Below are 24,938 nucleotides of genomic sequence, written 5' to 3' on the forward strand. Positions count from 1 at the left end.
TTCATCATTATCAACATTTTATTCCTCTCGAGGTAGTTGACTCTTAAACCCAGCCCTTCAAAATGCCTCCGCCTTCACTCCCTTTCCTCCATTCTTTCAACAAACATGAAGCAAGCTTTCTGCTTAGTACTGAGGACACAGCAATGAACAAGACAGACGGGCGCCCTGCTGGCTTAGAGTTTACAGACTGGTAGGAGAAAGAACAAAGTAAATAGGCCTTTGTTATCTCTCCTTTACCCTTACTTAGCTTAATGATAGACTTATAATTCACAACCTTCTTCTCAGCCCTGCCACCATCAACTGCCAAGTGATCTTTTTTTAAAAATGCAGTTGTAATCGTGTCCCCTTTCTTGCTTAAATCCTTTGATGATCACTTAGACCCAGAAGTTCCTTAAGTGAGACAATCAAGGTTCTCAAGAAGCTGCCCTTACCCTTCAGCTATCACCTGTTATTTCTCTCGCATCATAAAGACCCCAATTCATTTACATGACTCCTTCTCCTCTAATTTGGCATCCCAGTATTGCTAAACAGTAAGTTGAGTAAGTTGAGTAAGTTGCCAACATTTTTATAAAACAGATTGCCATGTGAACAAAAGTCTGCATCCCTGCCTTGTCTATCAACACTGCCCATGTGTCTGTGCCCCATTCTAGACTGGGCATGAACTTTCCAAAGGCCAGGGAGAGGTCCCAACCTGAGTTTGCCTTTCTCATTATGTTATCTAACATATAACCACTTGTGCCCACCACCACTGGACCATACCACATGGCCTTAACCTAATACTACACCACCTTTTAACGTCAACAAGATTTATAGAGAGTGTTGTGTAATGTAAAAAGCATGGATTTTAATCAAAATCACTGGATTTGGATTCTGGAGAGATTTCCCAGTACAAACTTCCCCATGGGGATCTGCCTTTGGCAGACCAAAGACCAGTAATCCAGAGACTGCTCAGATTGCAGTAAACTTTAATGTGACATGACTGTGTCTTATGCCCCTATCCAGAAAATAGCCTATTGGGTCAGAAGGCTTATAATGATTACACCACAAATTACATCGTCAGTGCACTGAGTGAATAGCACTGCCCTTTGTCAGGCCTTCCTGAAGGCCTACTAACAAGTTGCATGGATTAGCTCCTTTCACTATCACTGCATTCTAGGCCAGGGGTCAGCAAACCATAGCTCTTAACTGACAGAGGCACAAAGATATTAAAATATAATGTGGTAGATGCAACCACAGGACTATCAATATGTGTGGGGCATTATGGAGGCTTGAGAGAAGGGCACCTAGCCCATCTTGGAAGTAGTTGGAAAATAGAATAGACTGCCTGGAAGAGGCGGTACTTGATCCTTAGATACTACGGTAGGTTTTTTTAAAAAATAGTTTTCTTTTTAAATAACAGTTTAGGTTTATAGAAAAATTGGACAGATGGTGCACAGAGTTCCAATATTCCCTTCTCCCCCATACACAGTTCCCCTATTACGAACATATTATAGTCATGTAGTACATGTGTTATGATTGATGACCCAATAGTGATACACAATCATTAACTGAAGTTCATAGTTTATATTAGAGTTCTTTCTTTAGGTTGTCAGTCCTAGAGGTTTTGATAAACATGGAATCTGATATACCTACCATCCTTAAGAAGAATTTTACTACCCTAAAATTCCCATTTCAATCATTCATACTTCCCTCCCTCCCCTACTTCCAACCTTTGGCCATCACTGACCTTTTATATTCTTTATAGTTGTGCCTGTTCCATAATGTCTTAGAGTTAGATTATATAATATGTAGCCTTTTCCAACTGGATTGTTTCATGAGACAATATGATTTAAAGTTTCTTTATATCTCTTTATGGCTTGATAGCTCATTCTTTTTATCACTGAATAATATTCCATTGTATGAACAGTTTATTCTTTAACCTATTCTTAGATTGGCCTGTGTCTTCCACCAAAGATATATTGAAGCCCTAAATCTTGATATTTGTGAATATCAAGTTGATATTTGTGAATATTAGTTGGAAAAAGGTCTTTGCAGATATAGTCAAATTAAGATAAAATCACTAGAGTGGACCCTGATGTGACCAGTGTCCTTAAGAAGGAAGATGCCAAGTGGAGACAGAGACACATGGAGAATGCCATGGGCAGCAACTGGAGCGATGCAGCTGTGAGCCAGGGAGAACCAAGGATCAGCAGCCACCACTAGAAGCCAGAAAGAGGCGTGTGGCAATTCTACCCAGAGTCTCAGAGGAAACATGGCTCTGCAGACACATTGGTTTCAGACTTCCAGCTTCCAGAATTGTGGAAAAGTTCACCTCTGTGACTTGAAGTCATCTAGTCTTTGGTACTTGATTATGCCAGTCCCAGAAAACTACTAGACTCATTGAGGGATCTCTTGATTCAGCTTTTGATGATTATGAATAAAACATCTGCATGCAGGATTTTGTGATTTTGTGATTTGTGATTTTGTGATTTTGTGAGGACATAAATCTTAACTAATTCAAGTAAATACTTATGAGTATGACTGTTAGATTATCCATTAAAACTATGTCTAGCTTTGTAAGAACCACCAAGTTGTCTTCCAAAGTGGCTGTACCATTTTGCATTCCTTTCAGCAATGAAAGAGAGTTCCCATTTCTCCACATGCACACTGACATCTGGATAGTCTGCTTCATTTGTTCTTCATGTCTGTTTATTTTCTGTTTTTCTGAATTTTAGCCATTTAAATTGGTACTATGTAATGGTACCTCGTTATTGTTTTAATTTGTAATTCCCTGATGACAGATGATGTTAAACATCTTTCCATATACTTATTTGCCATCTGTGTATCTTCCTTGATGAGGTATCTGTTCCAATTTTTTGCCCATTTTTAAACTGGATTGTTTGTTTTCTTTTTATTTGGATTTTAAAATGTCTTCGCATGTTTTGCATACCAGTCCTTTATCAGATATGTGCTTGGAAAGTATTTTCCTCCAGCCCATATCCTGTCTTTCACTCTCTTAACAGTGACTTTCTGGACCAGAAATTTTATTTATTTATTTATTTTTGTTGTGCAGTTCTGGGGATCGAACCCAGAACCTCACACATGCACAGCAAGTACTCTGTATCCCCAAGAGGACTTTTTAATTTTAGCGAAGTCTAACCTCTCAATTTCTCCTTCCTGGATCACTTTTTTTTTTTTTTTTGTATCTAAAAACTTGTTGCCAAACAAAAGATCACCTAGATTTTTATTTCTTATATTACCTTCCAGAAGTTGCCTAGTTTTGTATTTTACATTTAGGTCTGTGATCTGTTTGGGGTTAATTTTTGGTGAAAGATTAAAGGTCTGTGTCTAGATTCATTTTTTTGCATGTGGATGTTCAGTTGTACCTGCAAAGACTTTCCTTTCTCCACTGAATTTCCTTTGTTCCTTTGCAAAAATCAATTGACTATATTTGGTGGGTCTCTTTTTGGTTCTTCATTGTGTTCTGTTGATCTATTGTATATTCTTTTTTTTTTTTTTTTTTTTTTTTTTTTGCTGAGGGACACCAGGGATTGAACCCAGAGGCTCTTTACCACTGAGCTAAGTTCCCAGCCCTTTTATTATTTTATTTTAAGACAGGGTCTCACTGAGTTGCTGAGGCTGGTCTCAAACTTGTGACCCTCATGCCTCCACCTGTTTGTCCATTCTTTTGCCAATACCACAGTGTCTAGATCACTGTAGTCTTTTTTTAATTTGGTTTTTTATTTTTATTTTTGTTCTTTGTTTTTTTTTTAAACTTTTTCTTTGATCTCTGAGGTCTTACAGTAAGTTCTTTTTTTCAGCTTCTTTTTAAATTTTTTAAATTTATTTTTAAATTTGTTCTAATTAGTTATACCTGACAGTAGGATGCATTTTGACACATTGTACACACATGGAGCACAACTTCTTCCCCTGGCTGAACGTGGTGCAGAGTCACACCAGCAGTGTAATCATACATGTGTATAGGGTAACCGTGTCCGTCTCGTTCCACCGTCCTTCGCATTTACAGTAAGTCTCAAAGTCAGGTAGTATCACTCCTCCAGCTTTATTTCTGTTCTTCAGCTCTGTGTCTGCTGCTCTGGTTCTTTTGCCTTTCCATATAAATTTCACAATCAGTTTGTCGACATCCTAAAATAACTTGAAATTATGGTTGAGATTATGTTGAACCTATAGATCAAATTGAGAAGGACAATATCTTAACAATATTGTCTTCCTACCCATGAACGTGGATTATCAATTTCTGTAAATTTTCTTTAACTTCTTTTATCAGTTTTATAGTTTTCCTCACATAAATCTTGTACATGTTTTATTACATTTATACCTATTTTGTGCTAATATAAATGATACTGTCTTTTAATTTTCAAAGTCCACATGTTCATTGCTATATAGAAAAACAACTGACTTTGAATATTAATCTCGTATCCTATAACCTTCCTATTTTTGATTATTAGTTACAGGAGTTGTTTTTGTTTGTTTATTTGGTTGGGGTTTTTTTTAACCAGTTATTTAGCATTTTTCATGCAAATAATTATGTCTTTTGTGAACAAGGAGTTTTATTTTTTCTTTTCTTATTAACTTAGCTAGAACTTCCTGTAAGGTGTTAAATAGGAGTGTTGAGAGGGGACATCTTTGCCTTGTTTCAGGTCTTAAGGAGAAAACATCTACTTTCTCCTCACTAACTATGTTGCGTGTCACAGGGTTCTTGGAGATATTATTACCAAGTTTAAGAAGTTCTCTTTCTTAGTTTGCTAAGAGTTTTTTTATTTGAATTTGTGTTGGGTTTTGTCAAATGTTTTTTTCTGCATTTGTTGACATGATCACATGATTTTCCCCCCTTTATCCTGCTGTAGTGATAGATTAGATTCGTTAGTTTTCAAATTTTGAACCTGACCTATATGCCTGTAATAAATTCCACTTGGCATGGAATACATTGTACATTATACATTATACAGTGTCAGATTTTATCTGTTAACAAATTGTTGATGATTTTGCATATCTGTTCATAAGAGAAACCGTCTGTAGATTCCCATTATTAGAATGCCTTTGTGGTGGTAGGGTAATTCTGGCCTTAAGTATGAGTTAGAAATTATTCACTATGCTTCTATCTTTGGATGAGATTGTAGAGACATAGTATCATTCATTCCTTAAATATTTGGTACAATTGACCAATGTAACTATTTTGGTCTGGCATTTTCTTTCTTGGAAGTATATTAATTTTTGGTTCAGTTTCTTGAATAAGTGTAGGCTTATTCAGATTGTTCTTTTCTCCTTTTGTGTTTTGGTGTTTGTGTCTTTCAAAGAATGGATCCAGATTATCTGTTACATTAAATTTGTAATCATAGAGTTATTCATAATATGCTTTTATTATCCCTTTAATGTCCATCGGATCAGTAGTTATGGTCCTTATTTCATTTCTAATTTTAATTTATATCTTCATTAGTCTGGTCATAGATTTATCAATTTCATTGATCTTTTTGAAAAAAGAGTTTGTGTTCTCATCAATTTTCTGAACTGTTTTCTTGCTTTCAATTCCATTAATTTCTGCTCTAATTTTTATTTATTTATTTATTTACTTACTTACTTACTTATTTATTTTTACTTCTGTTTGCTTCAGGTTTATTCTGCTCTTTTTTCTTGAATTACCTGAGGTGTAAGCTTAGATTAATGATGTTAACATACATTCAATGCTATAAACTTCACTCTAAAAACTACATTTCCTGCACCTATCAAATTTTTATTTTTATTTTCATTTAATTAAAGATATTTTAAAATTTCTCTTGAGACTTCTGTGACCTATGAGTTACTCACACATGTTAATTCCTAATGTGGAGATATTCCAATTATCTTTCTGTTCCTGATGTCTAGTTTAATTCCATTGTGTCACATTTTACATGATTTCTCATCTTTTAAATATTTTAAGGTATGTCTTATGGCCTGGAAGATACTCTATCTTGGTTAATGTTCCATGTGGACTTGAGAAGATGTATTTGCTGCCGTTTGGAGATGCAGTACTTTTTTGGATTCAGTTAGATCCATTTGATTGACGGGGCTGTTTAATTCACCTCTATTTTTACTGATTTTTCTGCCTACTGAATCAGTCAATGAATAATAGAGCAGTGGTGAAGAGTTCAACGTAAAGTGCATTCACCTGTTCCTCTCTGCAGTGGTTTCCTTACGAGTTTGTTTGTTTATTTATTTATTTTGTGGTGCTAGGGATTGAACCCAGGGCCTTGTGCATGCGAGGCAAGCGCTCTACCAACTGAGCTACATCTCCAGCCTGCCTCACGTGTTTTGATGGTCTGTTGCTGGAAGATGTGTGTAAATTAAGGATTATTGTGTCTTTTTTGGAGAACTTATCCCTTTATCACTGTGTAATGCCCTTCTCTAGCCCTCACATTTTCCTTATTCTGAAGTCTCCTTTGATCCAAAGTAATATGGTCACTCCAGCTTTCTTTTGATTAATACAAGCATTGGGGATATATCTTTCTTCATCCCTTTACCTTTAATCTGTCTTTACATATAAAATGGGTGATTTGGGGCTGGGGTGATAGCTCAGTCGGTAGAGTGCTTGCCTTGCAAGCACAAGGCCCTGGGTTCAATCCCCAGCACTGCAAAAATAGATAAATAAATAAAATAAAAATGGGTGATTTGCCTGTTTATTTATTTATTTATGTACCAGGGATTGAACCCGGGGTGCTCTAACCACTGAACTACATTCCCAACACTTTTTATTTTTTATTTGAACATTAAGTTGCTGAGGCTGGCCTCAAACTTGTGATCCTCCTGCCTCAGCCTACCAGGTTACTGGGATTACAGGTGTAGGCCTCCATGCCTGACTTTAAAGTGAATTTCTCATAGAAAACATAAAGTTGGGTCTTATTTTTGTGTTTTTATTCTTTCAGTCTCTTTTAACTGGTGTATTTAGGCCATTCCATTTAATGTAATTACTAATAGAATTATATCAATATCCACTATATTTGTAACTGTTTCTATTCCTTATACTCGTTCTTTGCTCCTTCTAAATATTCCCTTCTTTTTCTATCTTTTCTGGTTTAAGTCGAGCAATTTATATGATTCCATTTTCTCTTTTAACATATCTGATGTGCTTTTTTTAGAAAAATTACTTTAGCGATTGCCTTACTGTTTTTTAATTTTTATTTGTTTATTTATTTATTTATTTATTTTTACATTGCATTTTGACTCATTGAACGCAAATGTGATACAACTTTTCATTTCTATGGTTGCACACAATGTAGATTCACACCGTTTGTGTGATGGTACATGTACATAGGGTCATGATGTCTGCCTTACTCTTTGTATATACATTTATCAGTAATCTAAGTCCACTTTCAAATAACATACAACTTTCAAATAACTATACAGCTCACAGGTAGTAGAGATACCTTATAAACAAAGTATTGCTAGTTCCTCCTTCCCATCCCTTATAGCATTGCTGTTAACATTATCCATAAGCTCTAATCACCCAATACTTGCTGTATTATTATTTGAGCAGAAATCCATTAAATAAAATAAGAATATGAAAAACAGAAGGTTTTATTTTACTTCATTTATTCCTAACACTTTTTATGTAGAACTGCTTTTTAACATTTTCTCTTTCTGGAGAACTTCTTTTAATGTTTCTTACAAGATAGATCTACTAGAGACAAATCTCAGTTTCTGTTTGTCTGAAAAAGTCTTTATTTCTTCACTTTGGAAAGATAATTTCACTGGATACAGAATTCTAGATTGGTAGGGTTTGTTGATTTGCTTGTTTTTTTCTCTTTCAACACTTTAAATATTTTACTTCTTGCTTGCATGGTTTTTAAAGAGAATTTCAATGTGATTCTTATTCTTGTCCCCTTATGCAAGGCATTTTCTCCCCTAAGACTCCTTTCAAAATTGTCTCTTTGTCTTTGGTTTTCTACCATTTGAGTATATTCCTAGATGTCACTGTTTTAGTATTTTTTTTCCTTGGGGTTCTCTGAGCTTCCTGAATCTATGGTTGGTATCTCTCTTTCTCTCTCTCTCTCTCTCTTTTTTTTGTAGTACTATGAATTGAGCCCAGAGGTGCTTTCCCACTGAGCCACATCTCCAGCCCTTTTTAATTTTCATTGTTCTTGCTACATTGCTGATGTTGCCCTTGAACTTGAACTTGCTTCTGCTTCCCAGGTAACTGGGTAGTATCTGCATTCTTGCATGCTGTTCACTTTTTCCACCAGAGTCCTTAGCACACTAATCCCAATAATTTAAAGTTCCTGGTTCAGTAATTCCAAATCTCTGTCATATTTGAATCTGGCTCTGATTCTTGCTTTGTTTCTGCAGACTGTGGTTTCTCTTGCTTTTAGCATGCCTTATAATTTTTTGATAGTCAGACATGATGTATTGTGTAATAGGAACTGAGGTAAATAGGCCTATAGTTGTTTTCTGTTTATCTGACTGAGTTAGGCTATGTTTACTGTTTGCTGTAGCTGTGTCAAAGGCTTCAATTTTCTCTAATGTGCTTGTTTTTGTCTCTCCTGTTGTCTTTGAGTTTCCTTGGAAACTCCTTCTGAATTGAAGTCTGTATCTTGCAACATTCTCAGTTGTAATTCATTGTTTTTATTCTGGAGCCAGGTTGATGTGGTGGTAGGATCCTGATGAGGGGAAGCCTCCTATTATTTTAGGATTAAATCTTTGGGGGACTCAGGGGGATAGTGGACCAGAGTTGTAACCTTCAAAATAATTTCTTAGCCTTTATGCTTCTCCCCTATGTGAGACCTGAAAGCTAAGGGCAGCTGTAGGTGTCTAATTGCCTTCATTCTAGGCGTGATAAGGGTCTGGCAAAATAGTTTCCTTTGAGGGCAAACCCTTGTTACAGAGAGCAGAGTGCTCTGGGCTCATTTCCAAGTGGGTTCTTTTCCCCTCCTCTTGTCAAAAGTATGAGGGGATTTTCTTTAGATCTTTACAGTGAAAAACTTGTGGGATTCCATGTGGGGTACCCCAAAAATGGGCCTCTGGATTTTTTAAACTCTCAGGCTAGTCCACCCTCAGCCTGCAGTAATTCATAAATACTATTTAAATGTTTCTATAAATTTCTGTGACCAACAGTTTCTGCTTCTGGTAAGCCGTGTCTATGTATTCTCCTGTCTCTGGGCTTCAGAACAGCAGTTTGCCCTGTGATCTCAATCCTCTAAGGGATCTTAGAAGAGGTGTTGATTTTTGGTGTGTTCAGCTTTTTTCTTGTGGTAAGGGTGGAGTGATGACTTCCAAGCTCTCCACGGTCCTTTACAGAAGGACAGAATAAGGATAACATTCTGTATCAAGGTGAAGATTGGGTTTTATAACCACTGTTAGATGCCCAACTCATCCCCAGATGGAAGTTCCTTGACAGCAAGAATGATTTCAGTGTCTGACGCTTGGTACAGAGCATGCTGTGTCTCTTCCAGATGAATGAAGTCAAGGGAAGACATTTCTGCCCTGAGAAAAACAGCTAGCTATAATTAGCAGTCCCCAAGAGTCCAACATTCTCCCCTCATCTTGTGAGAAAGATTACTTGGTAGTAGTATGGGAATTTGGGAGAAGGTAGGAATCAAGCTCACATCAGACAAAGAACCAAAGCAGTTCAACAGCTTTCCTTCAACTTGCAGTTGGTGCTTGACAGCAGGCTTGAAGGCCTCTGAAGCCAGGTTGACAGCAGGGGGGGCCCAGGTGGCGGGGAGGTGTTCAGAAACAATATTGTCTTTATATACTATCGCCAGGGAACAATTTGGTATCAATGATAATAATAATCTACTTTTTTGGATCAAAACAAATTTAAGCCAAACAAAAACATGTATAACTAAAAAGAAAAAATAAAAAAAAAAAAAGAAAACAATTTTTAAAGGAGAGAATAAGCTGATCTTCAATTTAAGTATATACATAAACACCATGGGAAAATGTGCTTCAGTATAGTCTTGCATATTTTTATGTTACATAATTTTTATTATTAATTTTTTTTTTTTGCAATGATGAGGATTGAACCCAGGGCCTTATGCTTACGAGGCAGGCACTCTACCAACTGAGCTATATCCCCAGTACCAACTGAGCTATATCCCCAGCCCCATTGTTCATTTTTAACATTTGTTCTTATTGGTTATACATGACAGTAGAATGCATTTTGACACATTGTACACAAATGGAGCATAACTTCTCAGACCTTTGGTTGTACATGGTGCAGAGTCACACTGGGTGTGTAATCATACATGCATATACAGTAATAATGTCTGTCTCATTCTATTGTCCTTCTCATCTCCACCACCCTACCCTTCCCCTCACTCCCCTCTGCTCAATCCAAAGTTCCCTTATTCTTCCCTGCCCACTCCCAGTATAGATCAGCATCCACTTATAATAATCTACTTTTAAAAATTAAATTACCATATTTCTCAGATTATAATATACACACATTCTTCTATTTTAATATCTGAAATCATGATGTGTTTTACCATCAATGGTGTGTCATGTGTTTAATTAGCAGAATCCTCCCTCCCACCCCCCTACATCCTTAGAAATACATTTTTTAAAACTCTTTTAAAATCAAGAACATCTTAGAGCAAGAAATATAGTAAATTCTTATTTTTATCAAACTAGCACATATACCAAGTAGTATGTAGTTTTCATTGTGAAAAAAAGCAGTCCCCTACCCATCATCCCTCTGATAACCTCTCCCCAGGGGATAATTATTTTCAACTCATTGAGCCATTATTTCTGCTACTTTGCCTCCATATTTCTAACTAACATGAAAAGCTATTTCTTTAAAAACAAACCAAGCAGCTTCTAAGGTCTCAATTTTGGATAAAATTTTTACTGACTTCTAGTATATTCTACTCTCTAAAAGCACCCTTCATACATGCACCACTAAATCATTCTCCCTATTTGTCTGTATATTATATTGCTTGGAATCATACCCCCTGAATTTGTTTCAAACATTAGATCTTATTAAAGCCAACCACATGGCTAATAGAAGTAAATAGTTCTAGTGAACTATTATGATATATGATAAATATTTTAAAAGTCCCTCATACTCCCTCCCATCTGGAGTCTCTGAGCAATCACTTTCTGCTGTTTATCTCCAAATTATGAGCTTTATCTGCAGGTCCCTGATTCTCAGACTTTTAGCAATATCTATCGAGTAGCTTTTATGGGCTATAAATAATAGATCTCTCTCACATACACCCCACACAGCATCCTTCAAAATGGCCAGGTACTTGCCCACTTTCTGCCTTCCTCCACATGCATCCTTTCAGAATAATTGTGTCATAATTTTAATCAAGTCAATATTTACATTTTTGTGACCAAAAAACTCTATTGACAGCTTTGCCTAGTTGTATTCCATGGTAGCTTCCTCTTTAATGGACAACTTTTTGTTTTTTCAAAGATTAATGAAGTTTTTCTTTCTTTGCTCAGTTTTCTATATTATCATCACTAACTATACTATATTCATTTCCTATTGCTGCTGTAATAAATCACTACAAATTTAGTGGCTTCAAACAACACCTATTTTATGCAAGTGTGTGTGTGTGGTGTGTGTGTGTGTGTGTGTGTGTGTGTGTGTGTGTGTGTGTTGCTGGGGATCCAACCCAGGGTCTTGCATATGCTAGGCAAGTGCTGAGCCTCTGAGCTACATCCCCAGCCCCATCACCACATCCCCAGCCCCAGCACCCATTTCTTATCTCACGGTTCCATACGAGTAAAGAGTGAGTCAGCTGGATCCTCTGCTTAGAGTCTCACCAGGCTGACGTCCAGCTATCATCTGGGTAGAGTTTCTCTCTGGAGGTTCTAGAGTTGAATCCACTTCCAAGCTCCTGGAGATCGTTGATTGAATTCCAAACTTGCAGCAGCTTTCCTTCTGGTAATCATCCAGGCCTTGGTCCGGGATCCTTTCATACTTTCTCTGTGCTCTTTCCCGTTCCAACAGAAGTGGCCCAGGAATCTCGGCAACTTCCCTTTTTCATCCTCTGTCCTGCTTCTTCTTCCACCCCATCTCTCTCACTCCAGCTGAGAAAGTTCTCTTTTCAAGAGTTCATGTGATCAGGTTGGGCCCAGCCAAATAATCCAGAATAATCTCCCTGTTTTAAGATCTGCAAAGTCCTTTTTGACATGTCAATAACATCTGCAAAGTCCCTTTGGACATGTGACATAACATCCTCACAGGTTCCGGGAGTGGAACGTGAACATCGTTGGGGGCCATTCTGCATACCACATATTGTCTCCCTGGTACAATTAGTTGATTCCACAAATATTTATTTACAAGCACCTTCTCTGTATGGTGCTGTTCTAGAACTTGGGGTTACAGAACTGGACAAGACAGACAAAAATTCTTGCCTTAAGTACTTACAGGCTAATGAAATGCTCTCTAAATCTCTTCTCAATTGTTCAAATTCATTAGATTTTCTGTCAGTTTCATTCTATTGAAGCAAACTTTCTGGAGTTGTCTGACCTGCTCCAGTTCCACCTGCTTGCCCTCTAAGCCTGGCTGTTACCTTGGAGTCCTTCATCATCCGGGGCTTGGTCATTGTATTTCTCTTAGTTTGGATGGGTCCTGGATGTCTTATTATTGATCTTATTTCATTATTTTTTGTGGGGCATCCTGAGGAGAAAAGAAGGTGAGATCAAGTTCTTGAAACCTTACCAATCTCAAGGCATTTTTATCCCACCTTCATGCATGGTTGGTACTTTGCCTAGACAGAAGGTTCTAGGCCGCAGGCCACGTTTTCATCATTGTGTGGACACCATTCTCTTGCTCCTCTAGCATCTGCATTCCTATTGCAAAATTCGATAGCTGTCTGATTCTTGATGTTTTGTGAAACTCTGTTTTGTCTCTCCCCAAACCTCCTTTTGTTCTAATATTCTGAAATCTCATGTTTAGAGACTTTGGGACACTCCTTGTTGTCCTTCCTTCCTTCCTTTGCCTCCTTTCCTCCCTCCTTTATTGCTTTTTCCTTCATTTTTTGTTATGATAATTTTAAAACAAACACAAAAGTATAATACAATAAACTACCTTGTATCCATAATTTTGTCTTATTTTACTATTCTATCCCTTATGCAGTTTTGGGGAGGGTAGCAGCATTTTACAGCAAATTCCAGATATCATATTGCATTGTAAATTATAAATATGTTGGTATGTAGCTCTAAGCAATAAGCCCTTTTAAAAAACATAACCACAATTTCATCATCTTACTAAAGGAAATTAGCAATGATTTCTTATATAGTCGAGGTTCAATTTTATCTGATTATCTCAAAAATGATTTTTATTCTATTTATTTAAATCAGGACCTGAAGGCCACATGTGGTGGCACACACCTGTAATCCCAGCCACTCAGGAGGCTGAGACAGAAGGATTGCAAATTTGAGGCCAGCCTCATCCTCTTAGCGAGTCTGTAAACAATTTAACAAGACCCTGTCTCAAATTAAAAAATAAAAAGTTAAAATAAATAAATCAGGATCCAAACAACTTCTGTGTACTACATTTAGATTTACTTAATTAAGTCTCTTGATCTGTACCAGCTCCCCCTATTCCTTTTCTCATGCAATTTATTGGTTAAAGTCTTAGGGCCTTGTGGTGTTTTTTAGAATGTGACACTATCTCTGAAATGTCCTATGAACAGGCAGTTAGATCTGGAGACCTGATTAGAGTGATTCAATCCTCAGCAAGACTATCATATAGGTGGTACTGTATATTTCCTGTCACATCATCTCAGGAGGTACTGATGTCTAATTGTTCCTCAGTGATCCCTCCCAATCTGAAAAGTCCATTTTCTTCAGTTCTGGGTTATTTTTGTGAATTATTTCTTTGATTATTTCCTTCCTTCCTCCTCATTCTCTATATCTCCACTTTCTAGATCTCAAACTATTCAGATATTTGACCTTATGGGATGGTTTTCTAATTTTACCGGATTTCTCTTTCTACCTCCTATTTTCACCCATGGGTCTACTGTCTGATTATTATCTTCCAACCTCTACTCAGCTCGGGTCATGTGTAGGGTCCAGAAAAAGAAACCACTCCAGGTATTATAGACAGAAAGGTATTGAATATAGAGAATTAGGTACTTATAAACTCATGACAAGAGCTGGACTTGAAGATATCAGGGGGGCACTTTTATTTCAAAGTCACTAGAGCTGTGATTGAGAGGTTGGCTTCCATGGCTACTTTTGTTACTTCCAAGGCATCACCATAACTACCTGACGCACGTGAAGCTGAGGACTGGGCAATGGGTCAGGGAGTCTGGCTACTTTGATTTTGCTCAAAAGTAAACTTCAAAGACAAGAAGGATTTTATTTGGCTTGAATGAGAAGTTGAAATTGCAAGGCCGACTATGGCAGACCAACTTGCATGAGTCTTTGATATTCATCCAACCAATATTGGCTTTTTGGTTTAATGGGATAAGGGCAGACTCAGAGACGTCTACAGGTGTAATCAGAAACAGAGCGCCTGTATCTTTTACTAACTTTTCTAGGTAAGGGTTGGCTGTGTCAAGGAGAGTAGAGTTCTCCTAGACTAACTGAATTGAATTTTGGTCATATAATTACTCTTGTTCTCATATAAATGAGGTCACTGGAAAGGTAGACATTATTCATGTTTTAAAAAAAAAGGATTCTGAAGCTGTTTCAATTTTATGATAACTGGACTAGAAATAAATTTCACAGCGTGTCTAGGCTCTGCAGATTTCTACCTGCAGAGAAGGTGGCAAGACATCGTCACGCTCCAGTACTTCCTCTTGCTTTGGAAAGTTCACAGAGCTATCCGCCTCCAGTCTCCTTCTTCAGAGTGCCAGCTGGGCAGAAAGAACCATTAATTTATCAGGTGTTTATGTGTATATTTTAAGAATGATATTTTTTAGCATTTAATTTTAAGTAAGAAAACACTTGCTGTATTCATTTTAAATAATGTATTTTTATTACACAGTGATGCACGAAGATATTTTTGTTGTAAGAAAACTAAAATATTAAACACAAAGTCCCCTGTGATCATCCCTCCCAGTGCCATTTCTCCTCCCCAGGAATAGCCGGATCAATTATACAGCAGTATGTATTAGTCATGGTAGGTTAGGTTATGCTGCAATAACATCTTTAAAATTTCAGCTGTTTATAATAACAGAGATTTATATCTTGATCCTTCACATGCTTGTTACAAGTGGACTTCAGCTGTATTTCTGGATGCAGGTTAAAGGAGCAGCAGGGATCTGCTGATCTCGTGGCAGAAGGAAAAGAAAGAATAATGGAGCCTCTTAAAGCTTCTGCTTGGAAGTCTCACATCACTTTTACTTACAGGCCCTTGGCTGAAGCAAATCATATGGCCATGCCTGTCTTCAGCGGGTGGGGATGTATAATCCTTCTACAGGGAGAGGCAGTGAAAAGTGTACCACGCTTTATTTATTTACTTATTTTTTTGTACCAGGGATTGAACCCAGGGGTGCTGTACCACTGAGCCACATCCCCAGCCCTTTTTTAAAATTTTTATTTTGAGACAGAGTCTCTTTAAGTTACTTAGGGTCTTGCTAAATTGCTGAAGCTGACCTTGAACTTGTGATCCTATTATCTCGGCCTCTCAAGCCTCTGGTATTACAGGTGTGTGCAGTTTTCCACACTCTTATGGAATACATAACACTATGGAAATAGATAACATTTTTATATCATTTATAATGGCTCTGATCTTTCTTCATGCAAAAATATATTTTAGAGGTTTATGTTACAGATAGAGCTCTTTACTTTTAAAATAACTACATAGCACACCATACAATGGATGTAATATAGTTGATTTAACTATTCCCTATTTGAAGGCAATTAAGTTATTTCTAACATTTTATTATTGCAAATAAGTGTGTTGCAAACACCCATGTGCTTGCCCTTTGTACATGTATGCAAGTGAGTCTCTAGGGTGGATACAGAGAAGTGAAATTGCTGATGATTGCTTCTCCAAAGGGCTGTGTCCATTTTCTCTCTGTATCCTCCTCTGGCACCCTCACTAGGAGAATTTCAAGGAAAATTTAATGGGGGACTGTTTGCAAAAAGTAGTGCAGTACTTGGGACCAGTAAGAGGGGCTATTACTGAAGGCCTGAAGGAGCAAGGAGAGGGTGCACTTAGTAGAACTGGAGGAAGAGTCACATGGAGAGGGATGGATGAAATCAGTCCGAGGTGGCCTCACAGGAAAGGAGCCAGGGGAATAAATGTCCCTTGAAACACCCTGTTCCCTCTGTCTCCTACTGGGCTGACCTCAACCTCAACCAGATGGCAGAAGGAATCTGTTGATGTAGCTTGTGCAGGCCTGACTCCTGGGGCACAGAGGAGGTGGAGGAGGACAGAGAGCAAATCCGAAGAGGAAAACAGGAGATGTCTACCCGTGCTCCCACCCACACCGCAAGAAATGACTTTGTCATTTGGCACTAATGGCAAAGAATGGTAAGGGTTTTTTGTTTTGTTGATTGGTTGATTTTTTTTTTTTCTTTTTTTCGGTATGGTACCAAGGATTGAACCCAGGAATATTCTACCTCTGAACTACATCCTAAGCTCTTTTTAAATTGATTTTCGAGACAGGGTCTCACTAAGTTACTCAGGCTGGCCTCAAACTTATGAACCTCCTGCCTCAGATTCCTGAGTAGCTGGAATTATTGGCATATGCATCCCCATGCTTGGCTAGTTTTATTTTTAATTGGCATTGCCTTAATTATTAATGAAACTAAGCATTTTCCCCATATTTTATTGGCAATTTGTATTTCCTTTTTTTACATACCTCCCTAGAAAAACTGATTTGTCTTGCCAGGCAGTGCCACATGCCTGTAGTTCCAGCAGCTCAGGAGGCTGAGGCAGGAAGATCCCTTGAGCTCAGGAGTTTGAAGATGGCCTGGGCAACACAGTAAGATCCTGACTCAAAAAAAAAAAAAAAAAAAAAAAAAGATTCTCCCTCTTATTTTTCAGTACCCAGGGGTGTTCTAGCACTGAGCTGTATCCCCAATTCTATATTTTGTTACTTTTAAATTTTGAGATGGGGACTGGCCTTGTACTTGCAATCCCCCTGCCTCAGTTTCCTGAGTTGCTGGGATTACAGAGATGCACTGCCACACCTAGTTTAGAATTTTTAATCTTATATTTAGTTCTTAAATCTACCTGAGATTTATATTTGGAAAAGGTATGAGGTATCATCAAATCAATTTATTTTCCCAAATGGATATTCAGTTGTCATAGTGACATTTATTGACTGTCCTGCTATTTTCTCATTATTTGAAATAATTTTTAATAGATAATAAATCCCTATAAGTTCATTTCTGGATTCTTGTTTTGTAGATGCATTTGTAAATTCCAGTACTGTTTTAGTTACTGAAAATGTTAACATGTTTTGCCCTCTGATAAGGCATGTGGTTACTCTTCTATTTTTTTTCCCCAAAGTTGCCTTTGCCATACAGCACAATTATTCTTCCAAATGAATCTAAGAATCAGCTTATTGACCATTGTGAAAAATTCTTGTAGTATTTTATGAGAAAGGCATTGTGTTTATATATTCACTTTGAGCTCGTTGATTTATTTTTGGTATTATGTCTTTCACATCCAGGAAGGTAATATATACAGTACTTCCATTTATGTCTCATCGTAAAGGTTTATAGTTTTCTTTGTAGACGTCTGGCACATTTTTAATAGACTAGTCTGTAGATATTTTACCATTTTCGTTTGGTATATTTTGTTCTATTATTAGTTCAATATTTAATTGGTTGTTGGGGATTTCAAGAATTTTCATTGTGTTCACTCACTCATGCTCATTTTTTCTCTTGCTACACAGCAAGGAGACTAATGCGAAGTCAGGAAGAGCCCCCACCAGAGCCTGCCCACTCCGATCTTTGCCTTCCAGCTTCCAGAATTGTGAGACAATGATTTCCTTTGTTTAATACAAAAAAAAAAAAAAAAATTTAGTAGTACAGTTTAAACCTTTCCTTTCTGAATTTCTTAATCTTTTCCCTTCCCAAGCTAGTTTTTAAAAGCAAAACAACATTTTCCAGACTCTTTGAGTTCAGGTGCAAGATCTGCTGTGTATCTGATGTGTTCACTCAAGACATGGATGGAGAAGTGAGCAATGTCAGGAAGAAGCAAGTTGTGTGGGACAGATTTTCCTGACAACCATGGTGGTGGAAGAGATCTAGGGGGCAGAAGTGCTGTTATCCAGTCCTATCATTATCCACTGCAGGAGGGGAGGGTAGCAATGTGGTTTTCCTAGGTCTGCTTGTGTTGGGGAGCTGCTCCCAACTGTGATGTTCTTTTTCTACTAAAAGCAATAACAACATCAAAGAAAGAGCTCTTCTCTTCTAATAAACATGGGGACTCTGGATTGTCAACAGTTGGATGCTTATCAGTTTAGGGTTAGGTCCATCTGTGACTAACAGAGATGCTAAATATTGATGACTTTAGCCACTTAGAGTTTAATTCCTTCTCTTGTAAAAGTTGGAGGTAGGAAGTTTGGGTTGATTTGGTGGTTTGTGCCATGAACTCTTCTGAGAACTTTAATCTTTTTACTTCATTCTGCATCAACTGCCATTTCCAAGCTCACATCATGGTCTAAATGGCTGTCCCGACTCCTGACATTTTAAGTGTATTGGAGCCAGAAAGAAGGAAGAAGAGAACAGGGGGAAAAGTGGGAGGTGTTGGGTGAAATCCTCCTGTCGCTTAAGAAAGGTTCTAGATTCTGCTATGTGATTATCCGATTTGCATACTATTGGATAGAACTCAGTTTTATGGCCAGACCATGACTGTAAGAGAAGTTGGGAACTCTGATATTTTTGGGGGAGAGGGGGAAGGGGAGAACATGTACCTAGGGACAGGGGAGATGACCTCTGAATACTATTTGAAGTTCAGGATTGGACTCCTTCTCTGGTAGTTGAGTTAGTTTGGCTTTCTAGGAGGTGTGTTTCTGCCCTTTGATCTCCATGACACCTTCTCAGGGAGGTTCATCATTGCCCAGAATCCTTATGACTGTATCTAATACACATTAGAGTCTCACCCTTTTAGGGGACTTCGCAGGTTTTATAGCCCTGTGTCTTGATGGTTTGGGGACCCTGAATTTCTCATTGCTTTGTAAAAGAAAGGGAGTCATTTATTAGGGGGTACTTTGCAGTATTTGTCATATAAAAGTACAGGAGTTAACATCTTACAAGGAGATGAAGATCTAAATACAGTTCTTTTTTTTTTTTTTTTTTTTTTTTTTTTGCGGTGCTGGGGATCAAACCCAGGGCCTTGTGCATGCAAGGCAAGCACTAAATACAGTTCTTAAGGTAAAGTCATAGTCAAAATTGCTCTTGACACAAGTGCATGCTATCCTCTACGACATTGTAAATGTGTATCAGTTGGCTATTGTCACATAAAAGGCCACCCCAAAATTCGGTGGTTTAAAGTAACAATCATTTATTCTCACACTTCTGCAAGTTGGCTGATCTCAGCTGGCTCAGCAAGACTGTGGCGCTTGGCTCCAGGCTGGTCAAGTCCTGCTCTGTGTGTCACTCATCTTCTTTAGATTAGCAGGCTAGCCAGGACAGGTTCTGCCGGATGGCAAAAGCACCAGGGTGCACAGACAGCCATGCAAGCACATTTCAAGCCTCAGCTTGTGTTCCAACTGCTCAGATCCCATTGAGCAAAGCAAGTCACACAGCCAAGCCTAATGTCAGTGGATGAGGAAGTAACACTGTTCTCCACAGGTTAAAGAAGACACGAGACCAAGCCCACATCCTTCAACGTGTAGAATTCACTCCTCTTGCGAGGAAATGTAGTAAGGACTGAAACTCTTCACTTTTGTCTGCAAAAGTGATAGGTAATAGGTAACTAAAAGCAGGATTAAAGACTAGGCATCTCTGCCTCCATTTTGCATCTGCCTCCTTTGCTCTGAGTCACCTTGGATTCCAGGAACCACAGGTTCGAACAATAAACATCTTGAGATGAGCGGAAGCTACCCCCAGACAACAGCGACTTTCCTATCCTGGACAAGGCTCTGCCTGAACAATCCTGAGTTAATGATGGACCAGACCAAGCCATACCAAGATCATCTGTTTTGCAGCTATGAAAGACTTCCAGCTTAGGGAATCCCCAACGCTCGCCCTCATTCCCCTTCCTATGAAACATCAAAGTCATTGTCAACTCCTGAAAGGAAGGAGTAAGAACTGGGTCTCCTTGTCTTCCCATTGTGGCCATGCTGATTAAAGTTCCTTTCATATTTTTTCACCATTAAGCGAAGAATTCACTCCTCTTATGGAAGTGTCATGGGAGGAGTGAAATGTTTTTATTAAACAATTTAATTTACCACAGAATGATGTTTTAAAATCAGTTCTCATGCTTGCTTTGGCAGCACGTATACTAAAATTGGAACCATACAGAGAAGATTAGCATGGCCCCTGTGCAAGGATGACATGCAAATTTGAGAAATGTTCCATATTTTTCAGAGAGAACTAATAATGAAACTCTAAAAGGTAAAAAAAAAAAATCAGTTCCCATGTATTAATCAATTTGTGGCCCTAAATTCTTCCATTTTTAATTTGAGGATGTCAAGCAATTCATCACCCAGCATTTGCCTGGTCAGCTGATGATTGCATTTTATTTCTTTATTAAGGGTTTGGAACTCATAAAGTAACTCATATTTCTGGATGAATAGACCAAAGTTCATTGGTTATTGCAGCAGCGTGGCAGGCATGGCCTGGGTCACAGATTCATCGGGTAGATGGCAGTCAGAGCCAGTCTCACTCTTTAAATCCTTCCTTCCACAATTCTTAGCACTGACTGTGTCTACCTACAACCCTCCTCCCCATTGCACTGAGGAATGTGTGAGCCCCTAGGTGTGAAGGACAGTCACAGGGGCTCTTAGAGGATACTGTGGTATGCAGCCCAGACCCCCACCCCACCCTCTGCCAAACCCCTGGCTGAAACACTTATTCCCCCAGTGGCTGGGAACATTGGTTGCCAACAACTTTCAGCTGAGTCCCTCTTGGGGCCTTGCCCTTGGCTGAAGAGAGCAGCCTGGCTCAAGTTCATACCCCTTTCCTGGGACAGGCTGTGTCCAATGACTGTGAGAGACAGGGTCCAGCCTCCTTGCCATTCTGGGTCCATGTGCCCCTGGCATTAGCTCAGGCCTCTGTTGAGGCTGCACTTCTGTCCAACCTCTCCCTCTCACAGATGAGCCGGGCGGCACTCTGCAATACACTTTCCACAAGCAAATCTCCATCTTGGAGTCTGATTTCTGGGGAGCCCAACCTACAACAGTCTCTGAAGTCAGGCAGAACATCTTTGAGTCTTAACCCAAACACTGCCTAGCTGAGTTTCTTAGACAATAACAAGTCTACTATAAGCCTTTGTGAGCCTCAGATTTTTAATATCTGAAGATGTAACTGAAATGATAACCCATGCCTTGCCTTTACGATGAGGATGCTGTTACTAAATATATCTAAAGCATTTAGTACAGTATCTAGCATTAGGTTTACTTGAAACAAGCACTACCATGTCATAGTTACGTTTTATTAAAAATAATAATGCTAGTAGGATAACTTGGAGATCCAGTGCAGAGGAAACGGGGGAGTGGGGCGAGATTTTGTTGAAATAGATTCTCTTCTCTTTTGGTGAGGAGGGGTACCAGGGATTGAATCCAGGAGTGCTTAACCACTGAACCATATCCCCAACCATCTTTTTATATTTTATTTTGAGACAGGCTCTCTCTAAGTTGCTGAGGCTGACTTTGAACTTGTGATCCTCCTGCCTCAATCTCCTAGTCGCTTCCTTTTGACTCAGTTCCTTGTCTGTGTATTCAGAAGTCCTTACGTGTGTTCAGCAGAAATGGACTTGTTATTCTAATTTATTTCCAGAAGATGGCGCCAGTGGATAACACTGCAGTTGCCTCTGCTCAGTAACAATTTTTTGGTCAGTTTCACATGCATTATCTCATTTCATTCTCCTTCATTAACCATTCTCCAAGTGGCAACTAGTCCGTCATTTTACTCTTTCATCCCTTCCTCCACAAGTACTTTACTAAGCCCTTAACTCCAGCCACAGAGCAGCTTCAAATCCCTTCTAAAATGTGGTGGTGACCAAGAACGAAAAAAATTCCAAGTTCCTGCTGGTGAACTGGACTTTTGAGAGATGAATAAGAGGTTCTAGGCACTGATTTATTTCTGGGTCTGAATTGGTGCCAACTCATGCTCTTGAAGGAGGTTGATTTGATAAAGCGGAAGGGGCTTAATACAAGTGAAACTGAGTCAGGAAGAAAATGGTTCCTCTGCAGAAGCAGGTGAAGTGCGTCCCAGAGACAGTCTGCAGCCCTCACAGGGCTATTGATCTGAGGTCAGAGCGATTTGGTCCCTGGACTGGTTAAAATTGCCGAGCAGGAGGAAGAAGGAAAAAATCCATAAAGGGAAATGAGAGAAGGTGTTGAAGGGCTTGGGGAGGAGGGGTGAGCTGGCCTGGATTCAGGAGCTCCAGTCAGAGGTGACTTTGCAGGTCCTTGAGCATCGCACACAGGCCAGCAAGCATACCTGGAAGCCGGGAGACCACGGCCCGACAGTCTATATCGATGGCGAGGACAGAGTGTCCCTGTCAGCCTTCTCACATCCACTCCAGGACTGTGCGGGATGGGCTCACCTGAAGGTCACCTCAGCGCAGCAATTTAGAAGTGTCAAGAAGGACTCCTATGAGCAAGATTTCTTGACAAGCACTCTTTGGGACCCAAAAATGCCATGAGTGTCCTTTAAAATACATATTACAAAGCTGGGCGAGACGGTGCATACCTGCAATCCCAGGAGGCTGAGGGAGGAGGATTGCAAGTTCAAAGCCAGCCTCAGCAACTTAGTGAGGCCCTCCCTGTCTCAAAATTAAAAAAAAATTAAAAGGGCTGAGGATGTGGCTCAGTGGTTGAGGTCCCTGGGTTCAATCCCTGGTATTAAAAAAAAAAAAAAAAAAAAAAAAAAAAAACATATTACATCAGTAAATGGAAAATTATATCAGAGGTAAGGGAGATAAAAATAAAATAATTATTGCAGGAAGTAAGAGCAGAATTTCTATGTAGGGGTGAGAAGGGGGGAGAGCGGGGGGGAGAGAGATAAAGAGAGAGAGGGAGGGAGAGATGGATTTTATATTGACTCAGGAGGCTGGGACCATAGCTCAGTGGTAGGGTGCTTGCCTTGTACGTATGAGGCACTGGGTTCCATCCTCAGCACCATGTAAAAATAAATAAATAAATGAATATAAATAAAGATATTGTGTCCATATGCAATTAAAAATATTTTTTAAAACACACACTTAGTTGTTAACATGGATTATTTGAGCCAGAAGTTGGAGGAGGTTAGGGAGGTTAGTGGAGGATGGGAAAGGAGGAAAAGGCTAAGAAAAAAAAAATCACATTAAAAAAGGGCATCTGTGATTAAAAGAATGGTTAGTGTGTTTTCATTTAAGTAAATGTTGCTTCTGTTGCCCATGTGCATAGACATGCTTGAAACATGCCCACCAAAATGTTAACTAACAGAAGTCATTATATGGTGATGAGATTTCAAAGCATTTTTCTTTCTTCCTTATAACTCTATAAATTTTAAATTCTTTCATAGCATTTAAATCAGGGAAGTGGGGGAAAAAATAGAACCTAGAAAATGTTTGCAAGCCAAACGTGTAAAGCAAAACGAAAACTGAGCTATTGGTGTCTAAGGACATTCAAATTCTAACTTCTCCATCCCCTAGCTGTGTGACTCTGAGCAGATTACTTAGCCTTTCTGAGCCTGACTTTCCTCCTCTTTAGAAGTAGGAATGTAGCAGATATCTTTTACTTTTGTCTACCCAGCATGTTTTCCTTCTGATTTCCTGTGGAGAATTGTTCCATCCCACTTTGCATGAGACCAACCTTGGGTACCGGGTGGGTCTGTGTTTGAGGCCTAGCCAATTCATTTATTGCAGAGATGTCCACAGTTTGACTTGGGTCAACAAGAGTCAAGTCTAAGACTTCCTGAAACTACTTCGCAAGAGAATCTCTTTTTCTCTGCCAGGTTTCAGAGCCCGTTGGAATATAAGCCTGGAGCTTCTGGTGGTCATCTTGCCCATGTGAGCAAAGAGTGTGACTAAAAGTGGAGCCAGTATACAGTAGAGGAGAGATGAGAAAATAATGGAGCAACCCACTGATAGCACTAAGGACCTAGATCCAACTGTACCTGAAGCTGGAGAACACTGCCAGAAGGAACATAGACTACTGGTTGAAATGTAAATGCTAGGAGACAGATTGGTCAGGTTCAAATCCCAAGTTTGCCACTGCAATCGGGAAACAACAGAAACACAATTGACAGAGTAAGCAGTGAAGGAATTTGTCAAAGGATATGGAGTAGATTATAGAATCACCGGGGACCCAAATTCAGCGACTGAGCAGTCAGAAATGGTGTTCACAGTTGGGTGTTGGGGTGCACGTCTGTAATTGCAGTGGTTCAGGAAACTGAGGCAGGAGGACTGCAAGTTAATGCCAGACTTCAGCAACTTAGTGAGGCCCTAAGCAACTTAGCAAGACCCTGTTTCAAAAATAAAAAATAAGGGCTGGGGAGATAGCTCAGTTGGTAGAGTGCTTGCTTTGCAAGCACAAGACCCTGGGTTCAATCCCCAGCACCGCAAAAAAAAAAAAAATAAATAAATAAATAAATAAAAATAAATAAAAAATAAAAAAGGGATGTGTCTCAGTGGTTAAGCACCCTTAGATTCAATCCCTGGTACCAAAACAAAGAAAGAAATGAACAAAAGCAAAGCAAACAAAACAAAAAAATTTAGAAAAATAAAAGAGAGAAAGAAATGGCGTCCATATTTACATTTCCACAGCTGAATGGGCCTGGGAACACTGCCGACCCTCCTTCCAGACACCCATTGCTGCCTGTCACCCCACTGCCATTGTCGTCACAGGAAGTTGGCCTTGGAAGTTGACCACCACGCTGGTCGGAGAACATTCTCC

The 24,938-nt window shown here is 38.9% G+C and overlaps 1 non-coding gene across 1 annotated transcript; it reads left to right on the plus strand.

The window, feature by feature from the left end:
- The first annotated feature begins 20,318 nt into the window (after positions 1 to 20,318).
- LOC124978332 (U6 spliceosomal RNA) lies at positions 20,319 to 20,421 on the plus strand. The gene has a single exon (XR_007107370.1). It is a non-coding gene; the product is annotated as a U6 spliceosomal RNA (small nuclear RNA).
- The last annotated feature ends 4,517 nt before the right edge of the window (positions 20,422 to 24,938 follow it).

Source organism: Sciurus carolinensis, chromosome 2 (genome assembly GCF_902686445.1).
Source record: "Sciurus carolinensis chromosome 2, mSciCar1.2, whole genome shotgun sequence".
NCBI classification, from domain to species: domain Eukaryota; kingdom Metazoa; phylum Chordata; class Mammalia; order Rodentia; family Sciuridae; genus Sciurus; species Sciurus carolinensis.